This window comes from Prinia subflava, chromosome 15 (assembly GCF_021018805.1).
Source record: "Prinia subflava isolate CZ2003 ecotype Zambia chromosome 15, Cam_Psub_1.2, whole genome shotgun sequence".
Lineage (NCBI taxonomy): Eukaryota > Metazoa > Chordata > Aves > Passeriformes > Cisticolidae > Prinia > Prinia subflava.
This window is the reverse complement of record NC_086261.1, coordinates 15,492,583-15,510,553: the sequence shown is the minus strand read 5'-3', so window position 1 is coordinate 15,510,553 and position 17,971 is coordinate 15,492,583. Positions and strand designations below refer to the sequence as shown.

At 50.8% G+C, this 17,971-nt stretch overlaps 1 protein-coding gene across 1 annotated transcript in view; it reads left to right on the top strand.

The window, feature by feature from the left end:
• LINGO1 (leucine rich repeat and Ig domain containing 1) overlaps positions 1 to 17,971 on the top strand; it is a 152,004-nt gene that overhangs the window by 41,569 nt on the left and 92,464 nt on the right. Inside the window, exon 3 of the mRNA XM_063412132.1 lies at positions 9,430 to 9,472. The gene's annotated coding sequence lies outside the window, so the exon portion shown is untranslated. The remainder of the gene's footprint in view (positions 1 to 9,429; positions 9,473 to 17,971) is intronic.

Here is a 17,971-nt window from a genome sequence, read left to right as displayed (position 1 = left end):
AGTCCCTCGTGCTGTGTTGCCCTGACCTGGCACAGGTTTGGTACTGGGGCTTTGGTACCAGGAAACTGAGGTAGGAGGGTGCTAAATGGGGGGAAAGGGAGGACGAGCTGCTGGAAAATGTGGTTTTGATTAAGCCAAACCTGGCCCTGGGAAGGGAAGGGAAGGGAAGATGTTGCAAATATCACCAGCTTCATAGGAAGCATTTTTTCACACAAGGACAGTATGTTGGATGATTTCCCGTGTTTAATAAATAAAGCAACAACAGCTTTTGCTGGGAACTAGGAGTTCAGGTTGTGATAAACTTTTTAGCTGGCAAAATCTCCTTATGCTCAATTGTTTTTTCATCTCACTGGTAAAACTGGAAATAACTATTTTGGCTCATCCAACCATTCTTGAAACATGATTTGTCTGTCTTACTGGCCCTCTGATTCACAGCCACTGGAAAAGAGAAATAATCCAAATCCTCCAGGAAGCTTTTCTGAGTACTCACTGCTGAGATGCTGGAGGTAATGCTGGAGGGCTGATGCTCTGTTTGTCCCACACTGAAGTTCTGTCACCCTCATGCCATGAAGCTTTGGAGAAGGCCCTGGACAGGAGGAATTTGGGAAATCCAGCAGCAGGCATTAGCCTGCCCATCTCTCCGTGGGTGAGCCCAGGATCTTGGAGCAGGCTGGCATTTCACACCTTGGCGAGGGTGACATTTTCTTTGCAGCTTTTCCATGTTCAGAAGATGGCATTTCACCCCAAGAGGAAGCTGGTATTTATAAGGCAGGGCCCTGGCATTTCATTCATTGTTACCATCCAGTGATTCAGACAAGGTCTCTTAGCTGGAAAGGTCAGCTGGGTCTCTGCTGTTCTTTGCTGCTTTTCTTTCTTTTTCCTTTTTTTTTCCCTAGGGGGAAGAGGGAAAAACAAAGCCAAATCACATGCCAGAACTGCTGATTGCCATTTTTCTTGCCTTGAAAATTAAGGTGTGCTGAGCTATATAAAAGCTAGGACATTCCAAAGTCCATCTTGCAAGGGTGTCTTTGGAAAGGTCCTTATTTTGTTTCGAGTTCCAAAGGTGTAATCCAGAGCCTGGTGCTGGGGTGACGTGGGTGGGTGGCAGCAGCGTTTGCCCCAGTGCTGTGCCAGTGCTCACCATTGCCCCACTTGTCCTGCATCATCCTCCTTCCTGGAGCTGAAGCCCACGTGAGCCTAAAATTCCATCTCTCGTGGCCAAACACTAGGTTTTGTCCCCAGGGCTGAGGAGCAGGATGGGAAAATCAAGTGCAAGTCCCCTCTGTACTGTGGGGTTCTTGTTGGACTGGGGCAATCTGGACACTGCCAGGGCCTGGGAAACATAAATAAAATCAATAAGAAGCTGTTAAATTGTGCCTGAACCTCGCAAGGAACAGCGTGGGGAATTCTGGCTGCAGAGATGTATCTGCTGCCACTCTGCGGGCTGTGGCACATTCATTAAGCATCTTTAAGATGGATACACCCCCCAGTTCACCTCCTGCAAGAGCCTGGGAATTTATTTCCTCCTGAACCGTGCCATCAATCACTGGCGACAGCACTGCCTCGGCACCGCGTGGCTCGGCCGTGGAACGGCTGAGAGGCATCGGCTGCCTGCCCCGGGGAGGGGGCTGCCCCGGACCCCCTGCCCTGGCTGCGAGGACAGGGATCCCTGGCTCTCTGCACAGCCGCTGGGGAAAGGCTGTCTCACACCACAAATGCATTCGTGCAGCTTTTCTGTGCTGCTCAGGACCCCGCTACCTCGTGCCTGCCTGCAGCCGATGACACAAAGTTGTCCCTGCTTCTCTTGGCCAGCACTGCCTCTGTCCATCCCTAATCCCCACGGGCCAATGGCTCAGAGAGGAGCTGATGGTCCCACCTCTTCTTCCCCCTCTGTGCATCTCCCTGTGATCCTGGCCCCTTCCTTGGCACCCTGGTTGTGCTCCCAGCCTGGCATTCACTGCTTGCTGGGAGCTCCCAGGGCCCTGTGCTGTGCGTGTAAATGTGAGAGCCTGAAGTCTGGGCAGAAGAATTTTGCCGTGCCTGACTTGATGCTTGTAGCTTTTATCAGAGCAGCCAGACAGGAGCAGGACAAATCCAGCGATCCAGGGCAGTTTGGGGGATGCTGACTGATGTCTGAGCTGCTTTGCTTCCCCTCCCTTCTCCGCCTGCTCTGTTAGTGATGCTCTGGACTGGAAAGATGTGACAGGTCCACTCAGCAGGAGGAACGAGCAGCTGGAGGGGGCTGAGGGACCCTCCTGCCCTGCACCCAGCACCCTCTGTCCAGCCCTGCCTGGACCCTGTGACTGCCCCTTTCCTTCCTGGCACTCACATTTCACCCTCCAGTGCTCTCAGCTGCCAGCCAAGCTGCACGTTACTTCAATTTATCCAGAGGCCTCAGTTTTACTTCCTGCAATTTCTTCTATGCCTTTTTAATTCCCACTCCCCCCACACCAGCTAGGAACCTACAGATTATCCCATAAGAGCAGAATAAAGACTTGTCAACCTTTCTTATGTGCTCCTTGAGATGAAAACAACTTCCTGAACCCCTTATACTGCTTTATTTTCTGCCACTTCTGCTACTCTGAGTGTAATTTGACTGACTAAAGGATCTTGAAGCTAAAGGTAAAAAAAAAAGATAAAGTAGACTAATAATAATAATGGTAAAAACTGCTCCTGAGAGGCTGATAAGGGCCTGGAGATTCACACACTGGCATCGCCTGCCAGAGTAGGTGTGAGCCTGGCTTTTGTTCCCCAGCTCCATAAGCCAGTGCTGGGGGTGGGGACAGCTGGTCTCTGCAAAAATGGGATGTTTTCCAGAGAAGAAAGGTATTGTGTCCCCTGTGATATGGAAATGAGTGAGGAGGTAAGGGCAGGGAGAGAGGATTTCTGATGGTAATGAGGTTTTACACTGGCTTTCTTGCCTTGCCTCCATCGCCCCCTTTCAACTGGAGGATGGAGTTTCAAAGGCTGTTGTATTCTTTTCCTTAGATTATTTGTCATGTTTTTTTTTAACCTCGCCTGTTGTGGCTTTCAAAGATAAAAGGTGGGAGCCACAATGAAGGAGAATTTTCCTTCCCCTTCACTGGAAGGGCTGGGAGATCCTGCAGGAGTTATGGTTGCTGATGTAAGGATGCTGTGGGTTATGGCAGGTTAGATGGGCTTGGGAATGCATCTCCTCTCCCATCCTGTCCCACAGCCCCATGGCTGGAGGGGGGTGTGACCTGCTGGCTGGAGCAAAGGCTGGTGCCACACCTGAGACCGTAATGGCTGTGCCACCCCCAAGCCCCGTGTCACAGCTCTGTCACACTGGTGGAAACCAGCCCCTCCACAGTTGTACTCCACTTGTAACTCTTGGATGTTGCTTGTAGCACCTGCTTTGGAAAAACAGCCTCACTGTCCCTTGACATAGCTGAAGGTTGTGTATTCATCTTGTTCCTAACTCAGCTGCTGCAATATTCCTTGTGACTGTCCAGCAGTTGGGCCTTATTTAGTCCAAGTCTGCCTAGATCCCAGCCTCCAGCCACTGACTCTGGTCCAGCATTTATTTGCTGCCTTGAGGAATGCTCTGTTTTCCAAAGCCCTTCCTCATGTTGGAAGCTGTGCCTCTTGATGGAACGGACTGGACACAAACTTCCTGTGAAAACAGTTTCTGGTGGAATACTAAGGCTTGGGCTGAGTTCAATTTGTTGTGTAAAACATGAGCTCTTTGCTGAAAAGGTGAACTTTCTCCTCTGCAAACCAGTGCTGAGTCCATGGATGTATGTCCCAGGGGAACAAGGTGGGGAGCAGACAGCTCGGGTCGAGGGGAACGAGGGATCTGAAGCTGTTCCTGGGCAGTGGCAGGGCTGCTGTTGGCTCTGTGTTGCCACTGAATTCCTGCACGGCTCATGCAGTGAGCACCTCTGCAGCAAGAGCAGTCGGGCTGAACTCCTCTGTCAGTGCTTTTCATCTGATGTGGGTCTGAGGAACTTCACTGGACCTCCAGAGGAGCTGCCTGCCCCTCCTGTCCCCCCTGCCCCGCAGTGAAGGCCCACTGAAATGTGGCTGTGTGCAGAAAGTGCTGATTCAAACAAGCTCTGCGAGGTTGCCACGGGTCAGGAGGGCTCCCAGGTCAAATCCACTCTTGGGGCAGGAGCTGCAAGCTAAGATGCCTCATGGTGAGCTGTGCTGGTGTTAATTCTGGAGCTCCCTTTCTAGCCAAAGCCCTTGAGCTGTGCTGGTGCTGCTCTCCCCCCTGCCCAGCAGACATTGCTGCTCAGCTGTTTGGTTTTATCCCTTCCTAATTTTACAAGAAGTGACAGTAAATCTATTCTGTATGCACAGGACTGTGTGGGGTGTTTAAACAATCATTTGCATCCAGATGTGGTGATGGCTTTGGGGTATCTCTTGGCTATGTGGGTTGGTGTGGGATATATTATGCTGTAAAAGTTAATGTTCAGAGTCTGATACTCAATCCTCAAGAGCAGGAGAGCATTTGGCCATGAGCTGTGCTGTGTGAGGCGATCCCATCGCCTATGGGTGCCTGAGGTGTCAGGGGTGTCACCAGGGGGTGTCAGGGGTGTCTCCAATCAGACCTTCCTGCAGATAGTGCCATTAAAGGGCTCCCAAGCACAGCCAAGGGTATCTACACAGCTTGTCTGCACATCCAAAAAGACCACTGGCCTGGGAGGAGGAGGGGGAGCAAGGGGACATGGCAGACGAAGATAAGGCCACGGACTGGAGGATTTGTGGGAAGCTAATGGGCACTGAATGGGCATTATGGCCCAGCAAGTTCTCATTTCCCTGGCTCTGTGCTGGCTCATCCCCACCCAGAGCAGGGAGGGAGCAGGAGGCACCCACAGCTGAGGGCTGTGCCCCAGAACATCATGGCCAGGGAGTGCAGGGAGCCAGAGTTTGTGGCCCTGGGACCTCGGGCACACAGCAGGTTGCAAAAGGGATAAAGCAGAGGAAAATGAGGTTGCTGCACTGCTGCCCCGTGGGTGATGCTGAGGGAGATGCTCCATTTTAAATCAAACTCAGATCAAAGTGGAGATGGCTCCTCTGGTGCTCGGGGATGCATAAGGCTGTGTCTCAGCTCATAACTTAAGGGCAGCTTTTACTACTCAAAGCTATCTCCTTGCTCTGCCTCACTCCTCAATGCCCTCACAACAACCCAGTGTTTGCTCTGCTTCATATTCCACTGGCTTGGAAGAGCTGGAGGGAGATTACCGTGGCTTCCCCTCCGGGCAGGAGTGGCGGCGGGGCTTGGTCTCAGCCTGCTCTGAACTGGGCAGGATGCTGGCTCCTTAGGAGAGGGAATTTTGAGGCTTCCTTTTTTCTAGCACTGGGGTAGGGTATTGCCCCCATTAGCTCAGCCTGCACCCCCAGGGTGTCTCTGTGAGGGGCCAGGTGCAGCAGGGCTGGGACTGGCAGTGCAGTGCAGCTGGTGGGGGCACTGCAGCTTCCCTCTCCATGGGGCAGAGAGGCCATCCCTCGGCCAAAGCAGAAATGCTCCAGTGCTGTTATCAGGTCTCCAGCTCAGGGATAACAGCTCTTCCCCTGTGCCTCCTGAGCACTCTCAGAAGCAGCACCATGACTGCTTAAGTCCCTCCCTCTGTCTCCTGTGTCCTTGACACCACACCCTGGTGGGGGCTCAGCAGTCCAGGAACATGACAGCAGTGCTTGGCATAGGGTCAGGAGCATCCTTGATGGGGCGTGTTGGGTTTGGGGGCCACTGGGGAGGAGTCAGCCCTGGGGATGTGGCTGCAGGTGCTTTGGCTCTGGCATCTGCATTTGCCCTCCTTCGTGTCCCTCACAGAGCTCAGAGCTGCCTGGGACAGGTCTGAAAGCAGCAAGGGGATGTGGTGGGACGGTCACCTGCAGGCCAGACCCTGCTTGGTCCAGCAGTTTCTGCAAGACTTTCCCTGTTCTCATTGCCTTGCTCAGGCCTGGATGGATGAAATGGACTTTACAGCCCCAAATCCCTTAATCTCCAGTATACTTAGCAGTATTAGCCAGACTACAGAAGTCATAGACACAGTAATTGCACTCAGTGGAGGACACTCTCACAATTTCATGCTGGAAGAAAATGTGTTATTCATTTTCCCCTGTCTCCCACCCATCTATGCAGAAGTACCTTGGAGCCACGATAGGAATACGTTAAACATGCAGAGAAGTGTCATAGCTGAAATACAACCTGCTCTCCTGGAAATTAACCCAGGCAGCCTTGCAGAAGCTGTGCAGGGTGAAATCTGCTCAAAGTGGGGCCTAAAGCTTCAGCACATCTTAGCTACTAATGCTAAGCAAGTTACGCTAAGCAATTAATATCCTTTACTTCTTTACAACCCTCCCTTTGTTTTTATTAAGCATCCCTGCTAATACATTTAGCAAAGCTTGCAAAGCCTTTCAAAAACCATGATCAGCTCCCGTAATCTTATATACAGAATGATCACAAGCACTAGACCTAATAGACTCAAAGCTAGTATGATTACCACTGGGTGGAGCAGGAGGTTATAAATTCCTGTAGCTGACCACCCCAGGACAGTTTCCCACCAGTGGTGTTCTCCATCTCTTTTTCCTCTTTTGAACACACACCACATTGCATCCCCATTATGGTGGACAGTGATTATAGTTTTTTTCTATCAATTCATATATATTTTAATACTTGATCTAAGTAATCATGTTGTGATAGTTTCCTTACCAGCATTAAGATTAATTCCAGTTGAAGTAGGTAACAAGTCTTTAACTAGTGTATAATTAGACTGTAACAACTGGCGGGATGTAACAGGAGCTGTATAATTAAAATCATACCCTATAATTCCACTAAAGTTACGAGTGCAAATATTCAAAGGATTACTTGGGTCTACAATAATATCACCTACTAATATGAAACCACAAAGGGCCCTTAAGAAAATATATCCTTTTCCATAAGTGCACTTGCAGGGATTGCATTGGCATGTGTTTCAAAATGACAAACATTTTGCTCAGTGTCAAGATATGTCTTGGGGTTTAATGGTGTTACATTTACGTTGAATCCTTGTTGTTCCCATATCCTGTTTGCCACCTGTGTCCACTTTGTGGTATCCATACTTTATGTTCTATGGGAAAGAGGATAACTGTATTGTAATTTAGAGCAACAATGGGCTATGTGCTGTGTACTGAAGCATTATATTACTAAGATGGAAACTGTGACCTTATTGTCAATGGGGTCATAATTGGCCAAATACCACCAGGATTGGAATTCTCTTCCAGTTGTGTTGTCCCAAGCTGCTTTTCAAACCTCTGTGGGTAAGGTGCTGTGTTTGCCCACCCTTGCAATTGCTGCCACTGTGGAGTGCATCCAGAGTTGAGTGTGGATACATCTAAGAGCTGGTGAAAGATTGCCCTGGACCATTCCAAGTGCCTCTACAATCAGGCAGTGGTTTCTCTCATTAATTTTCTCCCACAGAGGCAATATATCAGATAAGAGCCATTGATTAGTCCCCAGTGCTAATAGAGAGGATCGCAATGGGTGTTCTAATTTGCTTAAATCACTTGTTGTTGCACTTAGTTTATTTAGGAGCACTTCAACATCTATACCGTTTAGGGCTCCCAATCCTGTCCCTGTAATACCAGTTGCATCCCTCTTTGTTTGCTTTGAAGGGGGATGAGCAGGGAAAGGGTAACCAGTCCTGGGTCAACATGTCACAAGTGATGTTAATTGTATGCTATTATTTCTTAAACTCTTATCTGTCATCACACAAAAACTGGTATTAAGTCTTGAGCAGCAGCTGGTATTATCAAGGCAATGAGACCCGTCCTTCTGCTTACCTTTGCCCTAAATTATAAACCTTATCTGAGGGACACCAAAAAGCAAGAGCTTTCCTGTCAGGTGTTCCAGGAATTTGGAACTTTGTTCCTGTATAATCTAGGAAAACTATCTTCTCTTTGGATTTGTTAACTTTCTGCTAATCCAGATCATCCATCATTTTTACCCTTAGCTATGCTGTAGCAGTAACAGAGTCAATAATAACAAGTGCAGTGAGATGTCCCATTCATTCTTAGCTGATGTGAGAGTTTTTCCAGGGGTCAGTCATTTGTCAGCTGGCTGGCTAGTCACCACCTGCTCGATGGGAGAATGGTGTATCCATCTTTCTTCTTCTAAACCTTTAATACAGAAACATAGGAACATGCTATATGGTGCTTCCCGCTTAGGTTCCAGTTTGTATTTTCATGAGAACATGTTAATTAAAATGACATCTCCAGGTTGTATATCAGGGACCCGTATTTCCAGAGGTGTGGGCTGATACCATTGAGCATATTCTGTTATTTTCAACCCCCTGCTGCATATATATGATGTATTGTGTCAGCCATTCATCAGATGAGACCAGTAGGTGTCTTAAGTGAGTATTACCTTCTTTAATACAGCCCTGTGTCAACCCTTCTTGTTGGAAAGGCTTCTACCCAGCCTGGTAGCTGATGTATTATCACTAACAAGTGTATTCATTGCTGCGACATCAGCCAAGGCACTTCCTTCCCTAATTTCTGTAGTGGCCTTGGTATGTGGCTGGACAATGTATTACAGCAATTTCTCTGGTACCTGGGGCTGATTCCAGCACTTGTATATTTCTTCTCCGCTTGATACTTTTTTCCTCAATGATGTGAAAAATCCTCATTTTTTTCCATAGCTTTGCCATTGTGTGGCATACCCTGAGAGCATACCAAGAGTTTTTTGGCTTGCTTCCCTTTTCTCAGTGGTTGTGCACGTGTCAGGGCTGCCTGTTCACCCTGTCCTTGCTGGGAGTGTGCCGTGGTTGCACTGAACAATTAATACCCTTTATTTCTTCACAAGGTGAGGAGGCAGTCCCTCATCTTTACAGCTGGGTGTTTGTACGTCCCACGCCTGGTGCGGCTGCTGTTTGCAGAGTCGATAACTGATGGCAGAGAAGACTTTACTGTCTGAGGAATACTTATGCAAACAAGCACAATGGCTTAATAGGGAACACCCGGAGAAATCTCCAAAGAAAGCGCTGTAAATTCCCCTTCCCGTGGATTTATGGGGAGATTTTTCACAGATATTTATGGTTTCCCAGGTGCGTTGTTGTGACTCCTCAGCGCAGATTTGCGTGGCGTGCTCCAGGAGCTGATGAGAGGGGAACATTGATGGGGTAGCCCGGTGTTCATACCAGGATGGTAACGATGGAAAAGGCTCCTTAACTCCTTGCTGAGTTCCTCTTGTGTGTGGCAGCACCAGCTCAGCACCTGGAGGGGCTGGTGAGTGGGACTGGGTGGATTTAGGTGGCCCTGATCAATTTAGATGGTCCTGATGCACGCAAGGGTAGATCACCTGCCACAGTCCTGTCTGAATATGCTGCCCCACCCACCCTGGCAGAGCTGGGCCACACCAACACTCCCCTGCTGCTGTCCACAGCCAACCCATTGAACCACATCTCTTTTTCTCCTCTTCCCCAGGTTCCTTGCCTCACCAGCAGCCCCTTGTAGGATTTCAGCTCTGGTAAGTGCAGTTGTGTTTTCTCCTTGCTGAGTCCACGTCTGTTGCTAAAGAGTTGTGAGGGGTTGGAGGGGCACTGGGGCTGGGCACCACCACTGCTCCCCAGGCAGGCGGAAGAGCTTGAGTGTGTCCCTGTTAAAGAGCCAGTTTCTGCTGCACTTCACCCTAGAATTATTTGCCCTGTGTGTGAAAATACACTGAGCTATGTCCATTTGTGCCCTCCCATAATCCATGAAGGGAAACAGTGTGGGATCTTTAATCCTTCCTGGGTAAACTTTGTTGGATGGGAACTGAAAGCTTTGGTGATTGGCATGATGATTGTAAAAATAGCTGGGAGGTATTTCCACTGGGTGGCGACTCAGGGGACCTTTGGAACAATAGAAAGGTGAACTGATGGGTGGAAGGAGAGCACAATCTGCCCGGGGACCTTTGCAGAGGAACCAGGCTTAGAGGAGAGTTTAGGATCTGGAAGAAATGTGGATGTCAGAAGCTGCAGTCCTGGCTGCAAGCTGGTGTTGTCACCTATAGCCTTTCCAGGCACGTGCTCCTCTCAGGCCACTCTCTCTGCCACCAGCCACCCAGCTGACCCTCCTGGGGGACCAGTGGGTAGAAGGGTAACATTTCTGGGCTTTCTCAGGCTCAACTCCCTGTGTCTTTCAGTGTTTGATGTTTTCACACTTCGGAAGTCCCCATGGGTTTTCTAACCTCACCTTTAACACAGCAGAAAGGGTCTTGGTTCTGTGCTGAGGTAAATTACCAGGGGTGTCTCGCAATCAGCATGGCTACCATGTATTGTGTCATCTTCACCTTTGTCCTCTTGATGTGATCTCTTTAAAAAGTACACATTTATCCAAAAAAGCAGCCTCTTTGTTTGATGCAATCTGTTGGTTTGATAATTAAGTCCAGTGGAAGGCACTGACATCAGCCATGTCCTCAAGGATTTGCCACTGTTATCCCAGATTGCACGGCCCTGTTGAACTTAAGAGGTTTTCTTTTCTTTAGCTGCAAATAGTTCACTACTTGGAGCCTAAAATTATCGAAGGAAGGATTGCAATGGTGATCTCAGGGTTTTGGGGTGCTGCTGGCATGACCTTGCTCTGAGACAGAGCTGTTCTACAACAGGGACACCACTGTCTGGGGCATATCTAAGCATGGCAGGGGGCCAATGAAGGTCATGGATCCTGGTGCCTAGGGAACTGCCCTGATGTCTTCTCCTTGTGCATCCATCTCACCAGAGGGCACTGGGCATGGTGTGAGCTTATCCCAAAAGCTGCTCCTCACTCCAAAACCGTGCAGAGACTCCTGATCTGTGATGCTTTGCTCATGACCTTGGCAGCCTCAGCTGGGAGCAGCTCAGGCCCTTGGGAGAGCTGTGCTGTGTGAAGGAAGCAGCACTGCCATACTCCAGCACGGGAGAAACTCCAGCTAATAGGTGGATGAACCAATCAAGAGATTTTTCTGTCAGGGCTGTGTTACATTGGGAAGTGAACATACAGCTCTGTCTTCCCGGACAATTCCTGCAGGAGCAGCTCTGGCCACACTCCCTCCAGCAGCAAAATGCAAATGTCTGTAACTGCAGAGTGGGGCAGGCAAGGCAGGACCCACTGGTCCTTAGAAAAGGGGAGAAAGTGGAAAATGGCCTGGAGGAGGGGGCAGTTGGGGAGAAGTGGCCATGGTGGTAGAATTGCCTCTCCTGACACGACGTAATCAACTCACGGCTTCTTCTCCCCAATCCTCTTACACCCCTCCCGCCGCACATCTCTCCCCAGACATGGCCATGTGTGTTAGCAAAGATAAAAGCTCTCTTCCCACGCGGGCTCTTCTCCCTCAGCATGCTTAATCATGAGCCAACGTGGCAAACAGCCTTCCTGAGCGAAGCCCCAGGCTTGGCTCTTCACTTTCCCTCCCTGCCTCCTGCCTTGTGCCTCTGCTCCCACTCTGCCCTGCACCCCGGGGGCTCCCTGCACGCCCCTGCAGCCCGCGCAGCCATCACGTGCCTCTGATAAATGAGCTTCATCTGCACCCAAAATTAATCACATTGTCACACTGGCAGAGGATGAGGCAGCTGCGCCGAAATGCCTGAATCCCTGGCTAATTTATCACAGGGGCTGGGTGCAGAGCTGCTCCGCAGCTCCTGCCGCATGGGGACATGCTCCGGAGAGGCGGACGGCAACAGGGAGCTGTGAGGCCTGGGAGAGAATGCTCGGGAGGACACATCCTCCTCCTCCCCAGAGCTCAGCCACTGATTCTCAACCAGAAGAACCTGGTGGGAGATCGCCTGTGCCCAGGAGGGCCATGCTGCTGGTGACAGCCTGGCTCCTCCGAGCCACCTTGGACCTGGAAGCTGATGTGTCCTGCACTGGAGCATGCTTGGGAACCTGGAGAGAAGACCAATAAGGAAAATGAATATGAGGGAATGATTCCAGGATTTCCAGAGTCGTGGTCTTTGTGGATGGTGGATGCAGGAGGCACCCAGCCAGCCTGATATGTCTTGTTCACTTCGTTGCTCCAGTTTTCCTCATCAGAAGTGAAGTGTTCACTGGCTGTGCCTGTGCTGCCTGTGATGGGCTGGGATCAGCATGGAGAGCCAGCTCCAGGGCCAAGGGCTTCCAGCTGGGCCAGTTCCTGGTACAGATGTCAAGGATGGGACCGGTTGTGATGTTTGCTCCTGGTGTTGTGCATCTTCCTGGGATCTATGTCATCCTGCTTGCTTGTTGGTTGCCAGCTGCTCCTCTCCATTTCAGTGTGGATTTGCTGGGCAGACTCTCTTCTCCTAAGTCAATCCCTAGGACAGACGTGGATTTCTCCAATATATTCACTCTTGCTTGTCTTGTGGTCACTAATTACTAATTCCAGACCAGGCTCATCTCTGGAGTGGTCGTTAACTAATTGGATGCCTTCCAGCAAATCCCAGCAGTCCCTCCATGATGGGAAAGTCATGCGTTCCTTGTCTGCTTCCTGATTTTCTTTCCCCCCTATAGTCAATGGTAGCACCTTGGAGGAGATCCTGGGGCTGCTCTCCTGGAACTAGCAGGGGTCTGCTGACAACACAGGAGGTGCTTCCTTGGGGGTGCATAATAATGGACAGCAAAGCAAAGCAACACACAGATGCCCTGTACAGTGCCTGGTGGCATCCTTCGCTTCACTCCCAGGTGCTGGAAGAGGCTGGAAACCTTCTCTGCCCGCTGGTGTCTCAGGGTTTCACACTGAGTTTCTTTGCAGATATTGTTGGATATGGTTTTTTTCCTCATAGCCTGGCAGAAATGCTGGAAAACTGTTGTCCTGTGCAGTCTGAAGCTCTGTGTTTCTCATGCTTCGCTGTCATGGGGAGAACTGGTCCCATGTTTTTAGAGAAAAGAGGCTTTTATCAATAAAATTGAGCTGCTGGTGCTCCCAGAAGCTTGCCCAGACAAAACAGTGAATGGCTTTTGTTAGAACTTTAAATCATAACTTAGGAGGGCATGTACTCCCTTAGATCAGCCTTAAGCTGGTGTTCAGATAAACATGGAGTTTTGAGGAGGGAGAAGGGGTGTTTTGGTCTCCTGTGCCTGTGAGGGCCCCATGGGGTCTCTGGCCACTGGGCACCAGTGGTCATGGGCAGCTGAGCAAGAGACAGTGGAAAGCTCACTCTGAGCACCTCTGAGCCTCCTCCTCAGACCGTGCAGCCTGCTGGGCTGACCAGGAGCTCTCCTCCCTCCTCACCTGCATGCTTCAGAGTGGATTTTGGGGCTGGGCTGTGCTTGTGACTCTGTTTCCAAGCTCTTTGGAGAGACAGATGTGTGCGTGGCTGTGAGCTGGAGACATGTCTGACCTGATGTTCATCCTTATTTCAGCTCCCCCAGGGCCTCTGGGGGATGATGCAGCCTTCAATCAGCACAGAGGAAGAATTAGTTCTCTTGGCTGAGTTGCATGTTCAGAGTGAATTGCTGCCAAGGCAAGGCTCCCATGGGTGCCACCCCTAACCCTGGTGGCATGGTCGTAGGTCCCCGTGGTCAACATTGCTCAGCCTTGTTGAGGTTGCCTTGTTTTTTTCCTATGCTCTTATTTTTTTAACTCAGGGCCACAGCTGAGGCTTTGTAGGCACCTCTTTGCCAAAACATGACTGGCTTGTGCCCGCTGTGGAGTGGAGGAGCCAGGAAGCAGCTGAGATGTGACGTGGGGAATTGGAGATGTGTGGTGACACCAGAGCAAGAATTGGCCACACGGCCTAGGAAATGACAGCTGGGGTTTCCAGGGAGTGTGTTGAGAGGGTGGAGGGCAGCGCTTCTGGGGGGTCTGGCAGCAGAGGATGTTGATGCTGGGAGACTCCAAGAGATGCCTGTGCTCGGGCTGTGTGAGGAGGAGTGCTGAGGGTCAGTCCCAGGTCTCACAGAGGTGGCAGGGCTCCTGCTGCTGCTGGGACAGGGCAGGACCTCCTGCCAGAGTCAGGCCTGGGCAGCCACTGCTGCCTCTGCTCAGCGTTTACCATCCCCTGGGCTGGGAGGGAGCCCAAACACCGCTGCAGGAACGGCAGAGAGAGGCATCCCCAGCAGCACATGGGATGCTCCAGGGGTGCTGAGCCACCTCAGCAGAGGGAAACGCTTGTCTGCCCAAAGAAAAGGCTTTTCCAGATTCTGTCAGAGAGTGGGGAAAGCCTGTTGTGGCTATTTGGAAGCACTTTGTGGTTGCAGGTGCCCAAGTCTTTTAGGACTCAGAGTACAGTTTCTGAAAGGACCTTTCCCCTAGAAATTCAAAATAACTGACTCTGCAGATCCCTGTGTACCAGCAGGCAGGGCAACACTCAAGCACTTGTCACAGCAAGGCTGACACCAGCCTGCTTTTTCCTAGGTCAAATAACTGCCACAAATTACATCAGACTTTGCTATCCATTAGCAAGCTGCTCCTTTGATCTTTTATCAGTGTGAAACAACTGGAAGTGTTTTTTTGGTCTAGTCCAGCCCCAGGGTAGTAAATTGGACATCTCCTGTCCCTCTGTCCCTTGCAGAATCCATATGGATGTAATGGAGTTAGTGGCATCTTGCATTTTCCTCTGTCGAGGCACAAATAATGGTATTTCACCCTGGCACCCAGTGGTCCAAAACCCCTGCACCCACATTTTGGAGAGGGTTGTGCTGTGGATCCCCACCTGTGTTCTCTGAGCTCTCCTTTGGGGGTTGGGATGGTTTGAGAGGGGTTGTGCATGGTTTATGATTCCTTGAACCACTGTGATTTTGGACAGAGCTGGAAGCAGCAGCCTCCCTGGCACGCTCCAAAGCCAGCTCCAGCGAGCTGAAATAACCTGGTGTGACCTGCAGAGCCTGATTTCTCGTCCCTGTCATTAAACACCCAGCTGTTGAGAACTTTTATATGTATTCAAATTGAGACTTGGCAGGCTTAGGTAGCAGGGAGTTCACCTCGGTAACCAGGAAGATCTGCTGAGCTCTTAAAGCAAACTCCATCATACCTCAGCCAGGATGGGCAGGGATCTGAACACACCAGAGATGCTTTCATGGGCTGAGCTGGTGAGACTGGGTGGGAAACTTTGCTGTGCTGCTGCTGGTAGGCAGCCCATGGGCGAGGAGCTTCCTAAGGGATGGGGTCTCCAGACACCAAAAGAAGTACCCAGAGCCCCCTAAGGCACATAGGGGCTGCATTTGGTGCTGAGGTCTTGAAGGGAGAAGAGGGCTCAGCATCCGGAGATTTCCCAGGCAATGCCTGGGCTGAGCCAAAGGATAACCACCTCGTCACACTGGAGAAGATGGCTGCTCCCCTAAATTCCAGATTTGTCCATCACCAGCAATAATGCACCGAGAAATAAATGTCACTTACAAAATTTATGGGAGAGCTGCTTTGCTAGTCTCCTTTTTTAAGGTTATACTAAAAATTACACCACATCTTCCCCCAAGGGGGAGCAGCAGGCTGTCACCATAACAAATGTCGCGGTGTGTCACGGAGCAGCGCACACGTGTGTGCACACAGCGTGCGGGCACCGGGAGCCGGCGCGGCGCAAGCGGGGCCGCTCACGTGGCTGCTTGGCTGAGGAAAATCGCTCTTTTTATACTTACACTTTATATGGCAATTTCCTGGCCGCGTAAAAAACAAACCAAAAAAAAAAAAAAAAAAAAAAAAAAAAAAAAGGAAAAGAAAAAAAGAACCATCGGAGAGTTACACAAGCTCAAAGGCGAGTTCCCAGGATAAAAGCTGGCACATGACTCCTTTCTGCAGCGGCAGCCCGGGATGCGGGCACACACGGCACGGCCTCCCGCTCACAGAGAGCATCCCAGCCCGGCAGGACGGGATCCCGCAGCCCCACGGCGTGGGCACCATCAGCTCGCAGGAGGTGTTTCTGGAGGGTTAAGCAGAGGATCAGTGAGGCTTTGAGGACTGTGCTCCCTCCCTGCCCCGAGCGGTGCGGCGGCACTTCGAGGCCCGGCTGCCCCGGCCGCTCCCGTGTGTGGACGGGGCGCTCCGGTTGGGGGACGTTCATCAGCTCTGGCAGCGGAGCTAATGCGATTAAGGGCTTTTCTCACCCTGCGCTCGGTGCTCATTAACATTTCCCTGCTAAGGAGTTTAGCAGCGTCGCCTGGTCTCGGCGCGGCTTTGGTTCGTGACCGGGGAGCGAGCGGGCGGTGCGGGGGGAGCTCCCCGGCCCTGTGGGCTCTGTCCGGACAGCGACACGGCCACAGAGGAGGGGACGGGCTGCGAGAGCTGCTGCAGTGCCACCGACCCAACCCTTCCAGAAAGGAGACCTATTTCTGCCAGGGATTGCGAGCTGGGGAAGGCAGATGCCCTGGCTGAGGGAGGGCGAGGCTGCCTGCCTGGTAGCCTGCAAACAGAGACCTACAAACAGCTTCTCTGTGGTGTCACAACCCCATCCTCTGCGCAGCCAATTTTGGAAGCCTCCTTCCCAGATCTCACAATTGAGAACCAGGAGAGATATTTTTATTTGGTCTTACAAGTAGGTCTTGAGACATCTCTAAGTGGGTGCTTCATAGTCTGCGCAGAAATAAAACCCTCCCATGCGCCACACAAAGCCCTCCTCAGCAGCCAGCCCGAGGCGTTGCCCTGCTGCCCTGGGCTCTCCTTTTGCTCCGTGGCCCTGGCCAGCTCTCCTGGGGGCACCTGGAGCAGGCTGACACGAGTTCTGACCCCTACCTCACAAAATTTGATGCAGAAGATGCTTCTAGACTTTCTGTGGTGGGTCCCAGATGTCTTTTTAGTCACCTGAAATGTGTCAGTCTGTGTTGAACCAAAGAAGAAAAGTGTATTTGATGATTTTTTTTTCTTGAATATTTTAATTCTTCCATCCAGAAAACCTGATTCTCCCATGGAAATTGTGTTTCCTGTTTGAAAACAGGTTGTTAACATGCCACTCAGCACTACAGAAAGCTGCTTTTCCAGGGGCTAATACTTGAAGATTGACTGATTTCAATATCTAGCATTCTATATCCTCTGATTCAGCCTTTCCCCTGCATCATTGGGGCTTTTGTGCTTTTCCTTTCTCTGATGTGGATCCTCTGGTGCCTTGCAAGACCCAGGCTCCTGCTGCAGCCTGGGTCAGCTGAGCTGAGGAAGACCTCTCCACTCTGCCTGGCTATTTCCATGAAACCTCCAGGAATTTAATAACTCAGAGATGTTCAGCTGTCACTCACAAGCTGTTGAATTTGACTGCTGAGTCGGAGAGTAATTAGGGTAGACAGACAACACGTGGAGCACGTGATGACACAAGATTTGTTTTCTTAAGGAAACCACGCCAACAAAAAGAAGAAAAAGAGCTCTAAAAATACCTCTTTTCAATTTTTTTTTGCCTCATTCTACCTGCAGATAGCTCTTGACTGACAGTAACGGAACGTGGGTTGCCTTAGAGTGGTGACACCCAGCACTGGGTGCTGTGTGGGCAGGATGGGTGTTCTTGTCCCTGCAGTCCCTGGGGACACGGGGCTGAGGACTCAGCATGGTGACCTTGGTCCCTGTGAGGTGACACCGGCTGTGAATGAAGGATGTGACACGAGCATCCCCTGCAGTGCTGTGCTATTTCAGGGCAAACCCATCAACTCAGAACCATCTTTTATAAATAAAGGAGATTTTAATTGAAACCACAAATTGTTAACAGTCTATGACACTGCACATTCTGCCAAATAGCAGAGCATTCTTTAAAGTACCTGTTAAAATACTGAATGGTGGTGTGTGCTGGTGATTTTGGCTGGTTGCTGGAGGTGCTGCCTTCAGCCCTAGGTCTGAGTCTGCTCCAGGACACCTTGGTGGTGCAGGAGGTCTCTGCTGAAGTAGCCAACATTGTGTTTGGACGTGATACCTGCTGGCTTTGTGTGCCACTTTGGAAGGGGGGACATCAGCATCAGGGGCAAAGGGCAGGCAGGGTTGTGCCAAGGGAGCTACTGAGCCTCTTCCTGTGTTGGCAAGAATGGAAGATGCTGCCCAAGGCTTGCAGTGGAGCCTCACGCTGCAGGCAGAAACAGGCAGAAGGAGAACGATGAGGGCTGCTGCTGAAGGCTGCAGTTCCTG